This window comes from Aythya ferina (assembly GCF_964211825.1).
Source record: "Aythya ferina genome assembly, chromosome: 2".
Classification (NCBI taxonomy): Eukaryota; Metazoa; Chordata; class Aves; order Anseriformes; family Anatidae; genus Aythya; species Aythya ferina.
Window position 1 is genome coordinate 109285776 of NC_140297.1, and position 18485 is coordinate 109304260.

An 18485-nucleotide genomic window follows, 5' to 3' on the forward strand; every position below is an offset into this window, starting at 1 on the left:
ACTTTGGTTAATATTTGGAGCTTTAATGTTAGAGATGATGTCTGCCAAAATTCAGTAACAAGGGGCGACTTCTGAGGAGGTAGATTTTCTGAGTCTGCTTAGTTTTTTATAGAAAAAAAAAAAAAAAGACTAGTTAATTTCAGTGAGAAATTAGCATTTCTTTTGTTTTTCCTTTTACCACTTAAGGTATTTCTCTTCAACTGATATCTTTGTATTGTTCTCTGTAGGAAGAATCTGTGGGTGGATGGTAAGACTTAATCCTGACCAAGACAAACAGAGATGCAATTATGAACCGACAACCTGTGCTCCATTTCTAACAGTGCTGGGAGGGAGAACAGCCATGCTGAGGCTGAGAATGAAATCCACTTTCCTGCCTCATATTCATGTAAATGCCCCTGGATAGCTGAGAGGGCTTTGTGCAGTCTTGTTCAAAGTGCCCATGACTCTGTTGTGCCCTTCAAATGCAGTGCAAGCCAGCACCCCAGATGAGAGGAGAGCAATGACAGGTCCTGCTGTGGGAAACACATTGCCAGAGGCTCTCTGAACATGAGCTTCAGTGCACGTCTTTCCTAATTCCTGCAGAGGTTTGTGTTGTAGAGATGGTGGAATTTCTTGCCCTCATATCTTTTCCTTTGCAATACTTTAATGTAGCTGCCCTTCATCTCAGGAAATGAGAATAAAATAAGGTGCCTAGTTTCAATATCAGGCAACAATGGAAAGTGAAGGTGATTTATGATTTTGTATACTTCTCACAATACAGGTGATATGTTGGATTATCTGTTGTGAACAACACAACACAAGAAGTGACCTGTAAGATTTTTTTTTTATTATTATTATTTTTTTTCCTAAGGGATGAATTTCTATTCAGGAGGCACAGGAAAACTGATGAGTTATGAGCACAGTAGCTGTAGTTGTACACATAGTTCTGCAAGTAACTTTACAAACATACTTCAGGCAAACAGATTTTTTCACTACTTGAGAATTGTTTAAACTGCTTTAAATTACTAAAATAATTTTTTATTGTGGTGGTGGAAGATGAGAAGTACTTCTTTGGCATCAATATGGAAAAATCACATTACAGTCAGGTAAATACTATTAAATCAAATTAGAGCAAAGAATATCGAGGGGGGAGGATATTAAGAATTTCCTTTTCTCAGAGAAACAGGTAAAATTCTTCATCAAGGATCACCAGTGAAACTCACCCTAATTAGTTTAATTACACAATAATTATTCTTTGCCTCATTCCTCTCAATCACAATATTGATGGTACTGTCAGACTACAGGAAAAGTACTGAAAAACTCCTAGGAAGTCCTTTCTAGACCTTTGCTATGAGCTCAGGTTAGAAATATATTTTTCAGTATAATGTTTTCTTGAAAAACAATATTTCGGTAAAATAAATGAAGACATTTGTAGAACTGTAGAATTCCACAGCTGTAGAATACCACTTACACTCTACACTCTAACATGTAGGTGGATCATTCTGATGGCAAAAATGATTTAATTAAAAAATAAATAAATAAATAAATAAAAAGATTGTCAGATTGTCATAGGGTCAAAATCAGATATTTCCTAAGCATCAACCAGCTGATGTATTTCACAAACATTTTGCCTAACATGAAGGCTTCATACTTGGTTCCCTGTTGGTATAAAAATGAGTCAGAGTAGTCAGTTGGGATCAATGTTGATATAGCACCATATAATGAAGAAATTACTAGTAACTGATTCTGAAGGGGTTTTATTCACCAGTGAGGATTTACAAACATCAGTCTTTGAACATGAAGCTCAAGCATAGGGCTGGCCATTGGGAATCTTGGGTCTTGTGCTGTGAGAGTATGAGATCCGACGTGTGGGTGTTATCACAAGGTGGTGAACTACCACCTGGACTACTTTGATTACTTGTCTAGTTGTCAGCTCCTGCATAAATGTAATCTCATCTATAATGCTTTTCTTCTGTTTTTCTCTACTGCAGTGTGGTTCTTGATAGCTCTGTGCAACAAAAGATTAGGAAGGGAAGAGCTAGCTTTCAAGCAAAATAGCTGCTGCCTACTGATGGACTAGCTTTGAGGCAAGGGCAAGGTTCCCCTTGATGTCTCTCTGCAATTAAAGAATAAAGATAAGGAACTCAATATCTGTTTGCTAATGCAAGACTGAGTGGAGCTTCTGACTGTCTTTTGCTGGGCCTGATTATGTGGCAAAAGCTCCTCTACTCAGGTGTGTGTTATGCATGAGATCTGCTTATTTGCACAACTGCCTCCACTAAAATATGTCTAAAATATTTGTACTTGCTTATGCCTACAACAGAAAGTCAAATCCTCCCTTTGGAAATCTCTGAGGTCTGGGAGTAAGAGTGTCAACAGGTATGAGGCAGCCTGATCTTCACTTTCTCTGCATTCACTCCTGTCTTGTGGGCATTGTGTTTTGTACAATTTAGAGCTGTATTGTTGTATACAGATGCATATAGGTATTGGCTGTATATTCCTTAAAATTAAATATTGACACAACCATACAACACAAAAGAGACACTCTTGTGACAAAAATATACTACAGAAAAAATACATCTAATTTTCCCCAGGGCTTAAAATATGAGGATTGCCTAAAATAGTATCTGTAATCCAGAGTAGTCAGTGGGACCTTACTACTACTACACACTTAAAAACAATAATTTTTGAGAGTGTGTGTGTGATCACTGAAATATTTTCACAACTTCCAGTCACAATGTCTGGATTCAGAGTACTATTGACTAGAAAAATAACCTTTTGTATCAGAGTGACCATTCTGTGGGCATAGGGGATTAACAAGCTTTTTGTGAGTTATAAATTGCTTTCCTGCAGGAACACATGGATTCATAACAACATACATTATAATTAGAGAGTCATTTAGATTCATTGACTGTATACAGTTGTGGTTTTCCCTTGTCTGATTTCTTTGACCTATACTTTAAATTATATTTTACAATGAACCTCCTACATTAAATATTATAATTCCCACTGACTACCAATGTATTTTCCATTGGTATTTACAAGATATCCCAGGGGAATACTACAAATCCTGTAAGTAAAAAATACCACAGTACAATAAATAACCATTTTTAATGACATCCATTATTTCCCCAAGACGTAATGTCTCAGGGGGGCTGAGTCAAACAGAGACACTTATTAACCCTAAATCCTTTCTAAATCTGACTCCATGTGTTACACACCACTCCTTCCTTACAGACATTTGGTATTGTTCTGTACTTAGCAAAGCTTCTCCACTCAAAAGCCCTTTAAATTTGGTTTTATCTGGATGTCTTGGGAGGTTTTTCTGATTGATGATAGTCTGTTCAACCAGTGGACATTAGTGGATTGAATTGTAGCTACTAGTGTTAGCTTTCAGGAAAGTTTAGGTTAACACTTATCTTTGTCTGTGATAATATTTCTTTTTATTGAAATCAGTTTGTCTAACTTTCTGTTATTTGTATTGAATTTGAGATTAATGATACAATCTGCTTTTGTGTAATTTCCTGCACACACGAAGTAGGAAGTATGACAAATAATGCTCCAGAAAACTTCTTAGCAGTACCTAATTCTTGTTAGCCTAGTTAGGGGAAGTAAACACACCGATTGCACTGGGAGACTTATGAGTCATTTATGAGAAGATAGTTTTAAAAGCACTTGAAAGAATTGGAAACCACTGAGGTAATAAAGATATAAAATCCAACTCCAATTTTTGGTATCATCCAAAGAACATCATAGCTGCATTATAACTAGGTTATATGTCACAAACATATCAGTGGATACAGAACAACCAGTGAACTCCAGTCACAGCAAGAGAAAAAAAACAGAACTGAGGATGTTGACACATCATTCAGTGCTGTTCTGTGACTCATATTCTACCCCATGATACTTAATCACAATTAAATGCCATGAAGATGCACTGAAAAAAGTGGGAAGGTAGCTGATTTTCAGCAAATTTTCAGGTAGTTTTGTTGGAAGCAAAACTTAAATATTGCATAAAAATGTAAAAAATAATAATCTGAGTTTCTCTAGAGAGACCGTTTAATCCATAAGTAAAATCAAGTAATGCTTTTAGACTTCCAAGTTGCAGTCTCATGTGAAATACTTTCGTATATCTGACAAAATTCTTGAGTGTCAAGCACATACCCTTTCTTGTTTCTGCATTTCTTCTCAAGATGTCACTGTTTTGATCATCAACATGGGGGTCTGCAGTGGAGAGAAGAGTGAAGGAAATCATGTGAATGATATAATTGTCATCATCAATCAGTACACAGTCAAAATTATTCACAAAAGGCAGCAGCCTATCACTAAGCATGGATGTACAATTCCCTTAAACAGTGACACAGAAAGAGAGCAAAGAGGAAAATGCCAAAGAGAAGGGGATGACATGACAAAGAGCACTTTTTCCATTCCTTGGAGAAAAATTAAATTCTGGTTATGATGGAGCTTTCTCAGGCAAAAATTTCTTTTTCTCATGGCAAAAATTTCTTGTGGTGTCATGGACCATAAGAGAATTTGTGGATTTTTTATCACTTGTATAACCACTACATGTAATGATCATATAACTGGCCCAGAAATATAACATATTTATTTTTATAAGCAGTTGCCAATAGATTGTATCAATCTATCAGCGGCAAAACTGCTGATTTGCAAGCATACCAATAGTGCTTTTTAAGTAATTTGGAGGAGTGGAGAAGAGGGAATCTCCTTTCTACTTTCTTGAGAGATGATGGTGAAATAGAGGTGTTGGGGGTAACAATTTAAGTGTTACATGAGCTGTATTAATATTCTAATGGTACTTCTATACTTCAAAGAGTTTTGATCTTATTGACAGTCATTGCACTTCCAGGAGTGTATTTTCCATACATTTAATCTTTTAGGTGGATTGGAAGTTTGGCAAATAACAAGAGACAGATTAAATTGAAATCCTGACAGGTACATCAGTATTAAAAAAATACTTGGTAATTAATATAGGTGGCAGATGATAAACTGGAAACTGGTAATAAAGAATCAAGGTAGAAGTCTTACTAATGTTTAAGGTCATGCTTGTTCCCACTTGTAAGCAAAGTCACTGCAGTTATTGTGAACACTTTCAGTGATTAAGGCAGTATGTGTTTGCAGAACTGGGACTTTAACTTCTTTCCAGGGTCTCAGGGGTGTAAGGAAAATAATTTTCTCTACAGAAATTTTTAAAAGGAAGTATGTTTTGAGGTGAAATCTGAAAACAAATTAAACTAGATGCTGTTGTGTTTTTTGTTGTTGTCTTTGTTTTTTTTTTTTTTTTTTTTTTTTTTTGTTTGTTTGTTTGTTTGTTTTTCCTTAATTGGTAGAATTGTTCAGTGTTAGAAACCACCATTAAGCTTAATAATTCCATTGATTGCCTTCAAATATAAAGCAAGATAAATGAATAAGTAGAAATAAATAATCCAAACTTTGTATTATTTACTATGAGCAGATACAAAAATCCCCAGGAGTGACTGGAAAAGTTGCTATTTGAAGGTTCAGCTTACTCAGTTAATAAGAGTTTCTGGTGATTTGGTGGATATTTGGAAGAAAATAGGTCTGGCGTCAAGCCTGAAGGCATTTTTTCTATCTTTGACAGCTAGAAATGTGGTACATTTATTTACAAAGGAGGAAGGGAAAGGGAGACTGTTTAAAGAAAAAAAAAAAAAAAAAAAGAGAGAGAGAGAGAGAGAAAGATAAACTAACAATACATTTTCAGTATCTCTCAGCTTGAAATATAGTGAAGAACATAATGTCCCTGTAGCTGCAGCAGGCTTCCTCATAAATACTGGTGACATGCTGAATCCTTTAAGAAAAGGAATGGAAGTCATTAGACTTCTCATTAATGGCATAGCTCTTGGGTAAAAGTCCTAACGACAGCCAAAGCATGAAAAGATACCCTAGCAACTGCTGATCTTCCGAAAGATTTCTTCCTCGCTTGCTATTTCCATTGGATCTTTTCTTTATAAACAGAAAGATGCAGGACCTAAGTTCATATTCTAAGCAAAGATCTCAAGAAGACTGTACCTTCTTTGCTGATACCTGTCAGTTCTCATTCAGTAACATGGTGGTTTTTGTCTTAATTACGTTTGCAGACCTACAGAAACTATAAAACATGAAAAACAGAATGCTTTAGATATTGTTTCTATGGTCTTTAAGTCAGTTTTTCTGATGTCTGTGACAGATGGTGAAAACTGAGATAACACCACAACTGTGTGAGGCAGAAGTAAATGTAGATCTAAAATGACTTAAAGTGCTTGCAAAGATTAATTACAGTAGAGGGATATGCATGCCATAGCTGGCACAGCCTCTCTGTATCATACGTAAGTATATTTGATTATATAAGTTCAAAAATAGCTTTTGTGCAGTGACTCAGATGCCTTTTTATTTTTGATATGCATTAACTTTCATAAATTCCTTTGATGTAAACCAAACCACTTTCTCTGCATCATCTGTATGACTTATTTGGATATTTTGTTGTAAAATGTAAGAAAGAGAATATTCTGCTCCAGATGCACTTTGACAAACTGGATCATTCTCTATGTGCTTGCTTACAAACAACATCCATGCCACAGCAGGATGAAAAACTAGTACATTTTAACAAGAAACAACGACACCATTCTCCCACCTTCTGCATCAAAAAAGCAGGTAGGTTGCCTAGGAGAAGACTGCAGGTACAAAATATTCTATGGTAATGAAGGGTATGAATTTGTAATAAATTAGGTGTTCTAGGATTACTATTTAGTCATGTTCTCTTTCCTAAATGCAATGTAACTTATTCATTAGAAAGGAGGGACTGACAGATAAATTTGCATTTATAATATGTTAACAGCATGGACATTGGAACTAATTTTAGAACAGATCCTGAGAAAGCAAAAGAAATACTATTGTTTACCAATTAATAGCTTCCTATGTGGAAGAAAAACATCTATTTTGAAGATAACATGTATGGAAACTAATAGCAGTCTGAAGCAGTAGGAGGACACGAAATCTCTGGCACTAGCCAGAATGTTAACTTTGAAAAGCAACTGCCTTACTCTTAGTTTGTGTTTTCTTTTGCCCCTGCATGGTCAGCTTTTTGTTTCTCTCACCTCTGGGAAATGGGCCAAGCAATGGCATTATCTAAATGCAAATGAAAGCACCTTGTGGAGATGAAATGATCCACTGCTGCTGCTTGGCCAAAGCTCCTTTACATTGTTAACAGTGTTTGCCAGTCTTCACTGGAGAATGGATATCTAACATTTCTGGGTTTGGAGATGGGGGAAAAGGAGGTTGTTCACCCTATCAGTTGTAGATCTACTGCATGAGACAGGAAGGGGCTAATCACCTGGATCTGGCCTAGTGGTACAAATTTTGAGATATGCAAATAACTGTTGTTGCCCCAGATTCTTCTCAGTTGTACCCATCCTTATGGTCAGGACTTCAAAGAACGTAACGTTAGTGTTCATACAGAGGGAAGACAGTAGTTGAGTAAACTGCACTACTTTTTTCTCCTTTTTTTTTTTTTTTTTTTTTTTTTTTTTTTTTTTTTTTTTCCTGTCATTATAGTTGCTAAAATGTAAGAGTTGTGGTCAATGATATTATTGGAGTGGGTTGAGGAAAAAACTAATATTAGGATTACAGAGGTTGTAGCAATACCGCTTACCAGTTAGTTTTCAGTGCACACACATTTTCTACTGTTTTCTACTGTCCAGTACCTATGACATTTCTCATGCTATTTTGCTTCCTAAGAGATAAAGATTTGTTTGTAGGCTGATGTATCAGCATGATCTTTTTTCATCCATTTGTAGGGTTGCTTCCTATTTCTGAAGAGCACATGATTAAAACTGCTAATGAAATTATTGAATTAAACTGATCTACCATTTCTTGCAAAACTTCATATACTTTACTGCTAATACTTTTTATTTACATTTAAGTTTAAGGATGCACACTATCTTGCACATAGTCATGTGCACTCTTTTTATTTTCACTTCTTTCTTGCTTACTAATCTAGTGCATAAAGAATCAAATGTATCCTCCATCTGCAGGATAAAGATTAAAACCCTTTGTCTGGATATTCAGGCAGTCATTTTAGTATAAACAGAAGTTCCAAAAAGGATACAGGAAAGAAATTAACTATAATATACTCTATATTGCTACTAAAGCAACTCAAGGAAGAGGGATCTATTTAGTCTTCCTCTAACGTGCTGTACAGTGTACATCCTAAGGATGGTTTGCTATAAGGCACAAAAAAGTCAGCTACCAGAAGCAAAGAACAATTGGTTCTGAAAGACATCTACAGAGATCAACTAGTCCAATACCTCTGATCAAATCAGGGTCTGTTCTGGTATTCAACCTCTCTTACACCAAAAAGTGAGTATTTCTTATTCTTAAACAGGAATTCCTTGTGCCCATTACCTCATCCTATCAATGGGCACCAACCAGAAGAGTCTGGGTCCATCTTCTTTACACCCAACAGGTATTTATAAACTTTGATAGGATTCTCCAAGCCTTCTCTTCTCCAGGCTGAACAGTCCAAGATCTCTCAGTGTTTCCTCATAGAAGAGATGTTCTAGGAACTTCATTACATTTGAGGTCTGTTGCAGTGCTCACTCCAGTATAGCATCATAGAATCATATAATGGCTTGAGTTGAAAGATCACCTAGTTCCAACCCCCCTGCCATAGGGAGGGATGCCACCCAGTATATCAGGTTGCCTAGGGCTCCATCCAACGTGGCCTTGAACACCTCCAGGGATGGGGCATCCACAACTTCTTTGGTCAAATAGGACCATGAGTTCTACTGGGGAACTCAGAACTAAGCCAAAAGTTGACTTGTCATGTGCACCACATAGGTAACTTCCTAGATTTTGTATTCATTTAAATCAACCAGATGAGCTTTCTCTTTGTTCTTGAGGGTATACATTTCTGTGGAGCAAGAGGGATCTTACTGCTGTACTGGACTCTGAATGCAACAAGTATTGAAGAAAAATGGAGGAAAATTTGAAGGAAATGAAGGAAAATGTTGCCTTTACAAAAGCTACAAAAATGACAGCTCTTCTGGTCTGGAAGAAGGCTGGGAGATGTAATAATGAAAGACTGATCTAAAAAATTATGGGTGCAAAAATAATTTTGGTCTAAAAAATTATGGGGGCAAACTTGGAACATTGCCCTAAAACACTGTTCATCAGTAGTTAAACTGTAAGGAAAATAATTAGATAGAAAGGGGGGAGGGAGAGACTAGACAGAACAGAATTTTGATATCCCAGAATCACTTTACTGAACAGTAATGATGGAAGTGAGTCATTTGCTCACTATGACTCAAAGACATTTCATATAAAATCAAGGTCTGTAATCTCTCTGCCTAGTGTAAATTATATTTGAATGGCAATAGGAAGACAAATGCTATTTATAAAGATGAGTGAAATCAGTTAGTATTCTGATTGGACAGTAAAAAAAAAAAAAAAAAATAGAGATTAATCTCTGCAAATTTACACAGCTTAGAAGAAATGCCTTTCAGTTTAATGCCATGGAATACCATGTACCAGTAGTATGAGATATAGAAAACATAGGTCTGTTTACCTACTGTTTTGTGCCTGCAGGTGAAATTAACATCTGAAGGATATAGGTGCCAACCTGCTATCAAGGTAGAAAAGCAGTTTTTACTCATTTTCAATGCCATTTAAGAACTCAGCTAAGTACCTTTGCACATGGATAAGCTTATTGATTCACATTGTAGGAATTTTTACACAGACAAAAGATCACATAGTGGAATTGTCTTACTGGGAAAACAGTGAGATGACCAAAAAAAATATTGCATAGATCTAGTTATTTCTTCTTATTGCTGTGCTGGTGGTAATGTACTTTTACTCAGGTTATTTATAGGATTACAATTAAATTCTTGCACTTTGATTTTGTTGATTGACCTTTGATATGAGTTTACAGGAATTGTGCTTGGGTGCAATGTCTCATTTACTTATTACTGTCACTGATATTTGTTTTTGTTATTTTGGTTTTGGTTTGGTTTTTGGTTTTAGTTTGGTTTCTGAAGTTAAAAGGTAGGAGAGACAGACACAGATGTATTTCATAACAAGCTGAGAGAATTTAGTGAGCAGAGAGAGAACTATTGCTCTAAGTCCTTGACTTACACTTTCTACAATACTTTCTTCCTGGATGCTTCAGGTTTCTCTGCAAATCCTATTATTTTGATGCCTGAGACTTTCCATCTCAGCAAACTCTTTAAGAGAAGAAACTTTTCTCCAGTTCCTTGGGTTGTTTTTGTTTGTTTGGTTGTTGTTGTTCGTTTTTTTAATAAGAGAGCAGGAACTCATTGATAGGAGACGAAATCTAGAAAGCTCACCCCAAATTCTGCTTCATTTTTAGAGTGAATGGAAGGAAAACCTCTAGGAAGAAAATATTTTTTTTTTTGCTTTTTTTTTTTTGGTCCCACCTTGAGTCAATTAGGAGAGTATGATTTTGTCCAAATCACTTTTTACATATGGGCTAATAAACAGACCTAAACAGACCTATCCAAGTTCATCAGTTTAGGATATGGCCCAGAGCAGGTGAATTGGCATTAATCCTCAAATGAAGTATAATAATTTTGAAATTTTTCAATTTTAAGCTCATTAATCAAATATCAAAATTTATTCTTACTTATCTGCACACGATATTATGTAGATATCCATTATGTGAAATCCAACTTTACTCATCACTTCTTCCCTTTGGCATAAAAGGCCAGATCACGCCAAAGGTCTTGCCTTTAGCTATTTATTTCTAAGGATCAGTTTAAAAAAAAAAAAAAACTTACTTCCACCAAACACTCCTTGTCTCCTGTGTTATGTCTCAGAAACTTTTTTTGTCCTTCTATGTGACTAATTGTATTTACCTATATAAACGCTGAAGCGATACTTCTGTTCTGCTACAGTTCATTACAGAGCAAAAGGGACTGTGCATAGTTCAGTCTCTAAGGATTAACATCTTCCATAAGCCTATAACCATTATGCTAGGGTCAGAACCTTTTCACTGTATAAACAATAGTATTATTGCTTTCAGAAGAAAAAAAAAAAAAAAAAAAAGTGATGTAAGAGTAAAGCCTTCAAAATCAACTTTTTTTTTTAAAGCAGTTTTATGTTTTTTTTGTGTGTGTTTGTTTTTGTTGTTTTTTGTTTGTTTGTTTGTTTGTTTGTTTCATCCATACGATCTCACACTTTCAAAGATGGTGGGATTTTTCTTTCCTTTTTTTTTTATTTATTTTATTATTTTTTAATTTTCTCTAAAGAGTTGATAGAGGTACTGTAAGAGCGGTCTTAAAACATTTTGGGTCTTAACACTTTCTATAAAAAGGTTTCTCTTGTCCCTGTACAGTTGTTCAGAAAATACTGCTTGTGGATTAACTCTATTGCTCTCCAGCTTAAGTGGGACTAACTCTGGAACAGTGTTAAATCTTGCCTGCAAAGATTTATGTAAATGCTATTTAATTTAGAATGATTCAAAATACATGTTTGTGCTCTGACAATAACTATTCCATTGCAATGAAATAACTTAAATAAAGGTCATTAGATGTTACATTTTAAACAGCTTTGAGTTTTTAAGCCATGTATATGCTATACTAAATTTTGATAAAATCCCATGACAGGAATTCTTTATTTTGATGCAGAGAAATATTTAGCAAAACTTGTTCAGTCAAATTAGATTTGGTCATTAAAGTACCTTTGCTTTTATTTAAAAGTCTATACTTTTCTGGATACTGAATATTGTACAGACTACTGATAGGACCCAATGGAACAGCATGAAGCTGTGACAGGGGAGGTTCAGGCTGGGTGGTAGGAGAAGGTTCTTCACCAAGAAGGTGGTTGGGCACTGGGACAGGCTCCCCATGGCAGTAGTCATGGCACTGAGCCTTCTGGAGTTCAATAAGCATTTGGACAATGCTCCATGTATGTGAACACATGTGTGTGAACACATGGCTTGTTTGATGTGGTTTTTTTTTGTGTTCTTGTGCAAAGATAGGATTCAATAATCCTGTGGATCCTTTCCAACTTCAGATATGCTATGTTTCTGTAATACTGTAAATTCAATAATCTTTGACAAAAGGGAATGTATTTTGTTCCTGTTATGTCCAGAGTTACTTGCTGTGTTATACCAGATAAACATACTGTTCTAAGAATATAGAATAACTCACCATTAGGATCACCATATTCAGTAAAAAGGTCTGCTCCGCCAAGATGGCATCATTAAACTTCTTTTCAAATTCCTGGTAGACCTCACACAAATCTAGGAAGCCTCTAAGGATGCCTAACATATAGTCATAAAATATAACTGCAGTGTAGTGAGAATGAAACATCCTAAAAGCAGGGGTGCCATGTTTTATATTCTGTCCGACCCTGTATCTCTGACTAAACTTTTGCTGTTCCAAGTACTTTGTGTTTATGTGATCAGTTCATTACCCAATTCTGATCTGCAAGGATTAAATTACTGCCATTTGAGTACTTGTTTAGAGACTATGGTGTGAGTTAATAGAAAAGTGAATTAGACTGATGAGCAGGTGCTCCTTATTGAACTGCAACTAATCTGTTGATTCTCCTTAGTGGAGAGAAGTCAGCATGGAAGCCAATCCCATAGTATCAGCATGTTAATGAGTCATGTCTGTGCTAGGGCAAGTCACTGCACCACCCCTTTTACAGTGTCCTGCATTCATATGAAGGACAACACCCTGGTCCCCAGGGCTGCAGAAACTGGTCAGACATGGGGTAGAGTCAGAAGAATTGGTTTCCTGCTCTGCACCAGTCTTTGTCAACTGCAAGGCTGCTCAAAGGGACTGGTAACAACTGTGAACAAAACATGTCTTGATTTGCTTAATATTCTTTTTCCCCTTTATTCCTGCATTGAGCACAAACTCATTTTACTCTTTCACCAATAGCTCTGAATTTGCTGATTTTACACCATAATTTGGTAATTCATCCTTGCTAAGCCTGAAACCTCTCTTTCAATGTACTTTGATGTTATTCACACAACCAAAATTTCTGATTTTTCTATTTCAATTTGCTAGTTTCTTCTGCTGTCATCTTATTAGTTCTAGGCAATTTCAGGTTTTGCTAACTGCTTCTTTTCAGTTTTGTTCAATGTCCAGCAATCTGTCACACTTTTTCCTTGGTAGTTTGACCTCAGGCTGAGCTCAGGCTCACCATCTGCCTGCATACCTGAAGTGAGTGATTTCAATTTGGTTACAGATAATGATTTCTGTACAATCTGATGACTGGTACTCAACCTAATAGAGCCTTGTCTTATTCACCAGTTTTCCCATGCTTATATGTTGTACATCTATTGGTAATACTGTAATAGTGACTGCAGCCTGGGTAGATGAATAAAATGTTGATCTCAGAATTGAAGAATTGCTCATTCAGTTATCCTGTTACTGCAAGGTAATAAGCATTTCTTATTTAGATTGTTCTGAAAAGGAACAGATGCCTTTCAGTGTACGGTTCACAGTTGTGTTCTTTTCTGCCTTCTCCCTCTTAGTACATACATGCTTTACTGCTAAATATTGCTGCATTGTAAATTAGAAGAATTAAGAAGCTGAGCAAGTTAGTTACTGCTGTAATGATGGAGGGGTCTGTTGTATTTCAGTTTTATATACCTAGGATAGTGAAAGCTCATCTTTTTCTCAGTCCTTTGTGTGGCCTGTCGAAATGCTGGAATTACAGCAGTGAACCAAATATACATGTAAGATCCACCCAGTTCAGTGTCTTTTGTGTCTAAAATTTTCAGATAACAGATGCTTCAGAGAAATGTGCTGACTGAGATGAATATGATGAATGTCTTCAGATATTTTCAAGCCTTACACATGAAAACCTCTTTCCAGACTACAGATGACCATTTCTGCAAGTTTCTCACTATTAGACCCCTTTTTGCTACTTCACATCTTTCTGTGATGGGCACACTAATACTGACAGAAGTATCCCATGAACTGGCCAATGCATTATCGCATATAGAGAGAATATTCTCTTAATTTTTCTTGATATGCATCTATGAACAGCACCGCTTGAAAGTTTGGTATTTCAGTCAGTCTTTTCATGGTACATGTAGTTGAACATTAACTAAAATTCCTGACAAATCCTATCTTTGAACTTTGTGATAATCTTCATGTTTGTCTCTGAACTCGAAGTTGATCAGTGTCCTGAAATTGTTCTTGCACGTATTTTTCACAGTAGTTCTATCCTGGATGTATGTCTTAACTGAAATGTCCACAGCAACAACTTTCTTTTTCCATTAGCAGGGAAAAGCCAGGAGGAAAAAAATAAAAAAAAAAAAAAAAAAAAAAAAAAAATCTGGAAACAAAATGATGCATTATTGTTTAGATGTGTTTCAGAAGCTGTGACAGGACTGTCACAGCTTCAGATCATTTTTCATCTGCTGTAACTTGTCTTATTTCTAGTCATTGTTCTTCAATTCTTTGAGCACTGATAATCACTACTTGACCTCCATAGGAATGAACGCATTTGAGAGAGTCTGGGTGAGGATATCTTCACAGTGCATTGGCACTATGTCTTGCTGCTGTCTGTCATGGAAGAAGCGAGTGTAGAGGCACTGTCTAACACTGTGTTTTGGTTTTCACTGTGGTAGTGCTTTTCACCCATGCCAATTCATCAGAAACAGGTTTAAAGAGGGGAAGGGAGAACTTCTCATAAAATGTTAATTTCCCCAGTGTTACAGAAAAAGATAAGGGCTTTTGTTTCTAAGGACTTGGTTTGTAATAAACACTGTTGTGTAACTTTCTGAGAGTTTAAAGTAAAAATTACACCTAACAAAGTCCTGTCTCTCATTAGCACAATGAAGAAGTGTTTGTACAAATATTTGATCTTTCCATTAGCATTGACAAAGAGTAAGAAGTAAACTAATCCTTCTCAGCATGTATCTCCAAACAAGACAGGCAAAGAATTTGCTAACCTTATTAGCAGAGCACACTAAGAAAACAGGGAGCAAAAAGGCAAGCTGGACTCAAAAAAAAAAAAAAAAAAAAAAAAAAAAAAAAAAAAAAATCTAGAAGAAACGGTATTTCTATTCAAATAAAATTCCCAGATCACTATAAAGCTGGCAGACTAACTTTTCTTTACATACAGAAGGCAATGCTTCTTGATTTGATGAGGTTTAAACTTTCCGTTATGACCAGAGTGAGAGCTAATTAATTTTAGAAGAGACCTAATTAATTTAGTACTTAATTAAAATTAACCTGCTTAAAGACCTGCTGAGAAAATCACTGGAAATCATGATCCAGCTTAAAATGGGCATAGCTATGTTTGCACACTAGCTCAGTACAAACAGGTTTCAGATTGAAGTACGTGGAAATCTCCCCCCTGTTATGGTAGTGAGTTCATGCTCTAGTAGACTGGGTTACTTTACGTCTTAATCTTGTAATTTTCCTAAATACCATTAATGTATCTGAGTATCCATGCCCTCCGAATTGTCATATATTGTCATATATATGTCATATACCCTCATCTTCTGCATCACCAGAACTATCAGTCTCATTAATATGTCATACACAGAGATCAATCTTCTCTAGCCTACCAGTCAGAGTGCTCACCTCAGGATGTGGGAGAATCCAGGGTCAGCCACTACAGTTCATGGCTGTTTTGTAATGGCATCGAACAGATCCAACCATGGATACCAAGAAAAAACACAAGTGTAACTTAAATACTGAACTGCTCTGAAATGTAATGCTTTTCTTTGTCCATTTTTTACAGTTAAAACTAACAAGAAATGTTTTGATGGTGTCCTAATAGGAGAGGGATTTTAAAATACGAGAATGATGTTGAAAAATCCACTAATCTTTGAGGATTCTGGGAAGATGTCAGCTCCATCAACTGAAGCCTTCTGCATTTTCTTGCACAATGTTTCTCAGGAACACAAACCTGTCTCTCTTCTACAGAGAAAGAATGATGTGATCATTGCAAATCTTAAGGATCTGCAGAGATTTCTTTGTACCTCAAGGAATTTGGTTTAAAAATAGAAGGTCATCAGTAATCTCTAGAACTAAAGCCACACAAATGCAACAAATAATTACTACTCAGGAAATCTTGTGCTTTCACTAGCATTGCACCATTTTTGTTGTTGTTGTTTTATTTTTTCTTTTTCCTTAGCAAACAGTAAAATCACAAATGTATGCAGTTCTAAAGAGATTGTGTAGGAAAATAAATTCATTTGACCCAAAATAAATTAAAAAATAATTAAAAAAAAAAAAGTGGAAAAGGGTATTCGAAATTGTTCACGTTTTAATATCTGAAAACCTGAAACATTTTTGACATTTTAAAGTGAAATAGTTGCTCTCATATTGAAATGGTCTTTTCTCTTAAAATAAATAACTAAAAAAAAAAAGCAGTAATTAAGAAACAAAGTTAAGTAACCATGACAAAAATTCAAACACTTTTCTTCAAAAAAATCTCTCAACTTTAACTTGACCTGAATTATTCTTTCTTTCTTGTGTAGTTTTCATTTTCCCTGAAACCCCTTTTCCTTCTCCTTTTCTCTGACCCCACTCACAATTCAACCATATGAAAAAGTACTCTTAGCAATCAAGCTGCTTGCCCTAGTATGGATATAAAATGAAGAAATTAGATTAGTATCTCCATGAGCATTTTCAGAGTTTGGTCAGTTACGAGTTCTATTCATGGGGAAAATGAAATATTTGGAGGATGTAGGACTGTAGAAGAAAAATGTCTTTTTTTTTTTTTTTCTAGTTTTAAAATCCCTAAACAAAACATAAAAGTACCGCTTTCAAGGGACAAATTTTACACTAAGTTTTTCCTAGGTCTGCTTAAAATAATTCCTTTTCCCTTTCCTTTCCTTTTTCTCAAGTTATAGTGGGGTTGTGGGCCACATCAAGTCCTGAAGGGAAAATAGGTGTTAGCTCCTTAGGGTATCATCATCCTGGAGGACGAGGAATACAGTAATGGGTTCCGAAAACATTATTCTAGTTGAATGCTCCAGCATTACTTTAAAATTGTCATATTGAACCTGAAATATACTTCCACTTCTTACATTCCCTCCCTACCCCCCTTATCCTACAGCATTTTACTGCACTTGGAAGAACTCACTTCCTCCTGGTCCCTTCTGCGTGTTGGGTTGTGTATGAGCCTTAGCAAGGGGACTAAAAGAAGGTCTTCCAAAATGTTTCATTTCTGTATGCTGTATCATTGTCTTCCAAACCATTTTATTTAGAAATTCAATAAATAAAATATTTATCACAAGGTGAAATTTAAGTTATATTTAAGAAAAACAATAAATGATACTAATACGTGATATGTTTAATTTTTATTTGATGACCATGCACTGAGTGATTATTTAGATGTTGTATCATATGCTAAAATTACTTTATTTGGTTTCATATTTATTGCTTTTATTTCTAGCATTTGAGTTATATTAAAATTATTATATATATTATTTGTACATATATGATTATACATTGGTAGTCTTCATGTCTACCAAAATGGATTGAATTCATGCCTTAAGCATTTGCATACTTATGTAGTCAATAAATTAAAATATGGTGAATAAATAAGTAACGTGAGTTATCTGACAATTTTGATGGATAATTAATGCAAAGAACAACTTGAATTCAGTCTTTTGATTAAAAGACAAAACATTGCCACAAAGTGATTTATCACACTGTGATGCATAAAGAAAGAATTACAGGAAATGTCAATCTATTGCCAACAGAATAACATAAACTCAAAGCAGCTTAACTCTATTGATTCTGTCTTCATTAATACCGATATTTTATTAAGAAAAAAAAAAAAAGACTGTTATTTTTGGACTTATGAATCCAAGGTATTGACATGTATATCTACCACAGCTTTAGTTTTAGTGTAGCTAATACAAATAATATTAACAGAGAAAATGTAGCAGTAGAACCTTCAGCTCTAATAGCTGCCTGACAGACAAAACAGTTACATGGGGTTTCTGGTAGGCTTGAGTTACTTGTACTACAGTATGATTGACCTATGTTCACTTAAAATCTTAGAATGTTTAAAATGCCACATGGTTGTACAGAAGATCATTGTGCTGGAATACATTTGCCAGACCAAATGAATCATTCTTTAGTAATATTCCTCACTGATGAGAAATCATCCCATTTGGTGTTTCAAGAGGTACTTCAAGAAGATGTACACCAATTGGACTTCACCAAGGAAAGCAACAGTCATTTGTATAGTGACATTTTCTTTAGGAAAAGAGAAAGAACTGCAGCTGTCTAGTAAAAGAATGGATGTAACAACAGGCTCCAAATGTGAAAAAAAACTGTAACAAAGAAAAGGAAATAATCTACTTATGCATGTCCAAAGTGAGTAGAGAGTTTATGGTTTAAAGGCCCATCTTAAATGTGGGGAAAACTTTTCACTTGTTAAATGATGCAGTGAAAGAGATTGTACAGTAAGCCTGCAAGGTCTCCATCACAGAAGGTGATGTAGACATACCATCTCTCGATTCTCTGCTTTTTGCAAAAGAAGAA

General features: G+C 35.4%; 1 long non-coding RNA gene across 1 annotated transcript in view; it reads left to right on the top strand.

The window, feature by feature from the left end:
- Positions 1-18485, top strand: part of LOC311432285 — a 99878-nt gene that overhangs the window by 73545 nt on the left and 7848 nt on the right. The window contains exon 2 of the long non-coding RNA XR_014689939.1: positions 228-385. This is a non-coding gene — a long non-coding RNA (uncharacterized lncRNA). The remainder of the gene's footprint in view (positions 1-227; positions 386-18485) is intronic.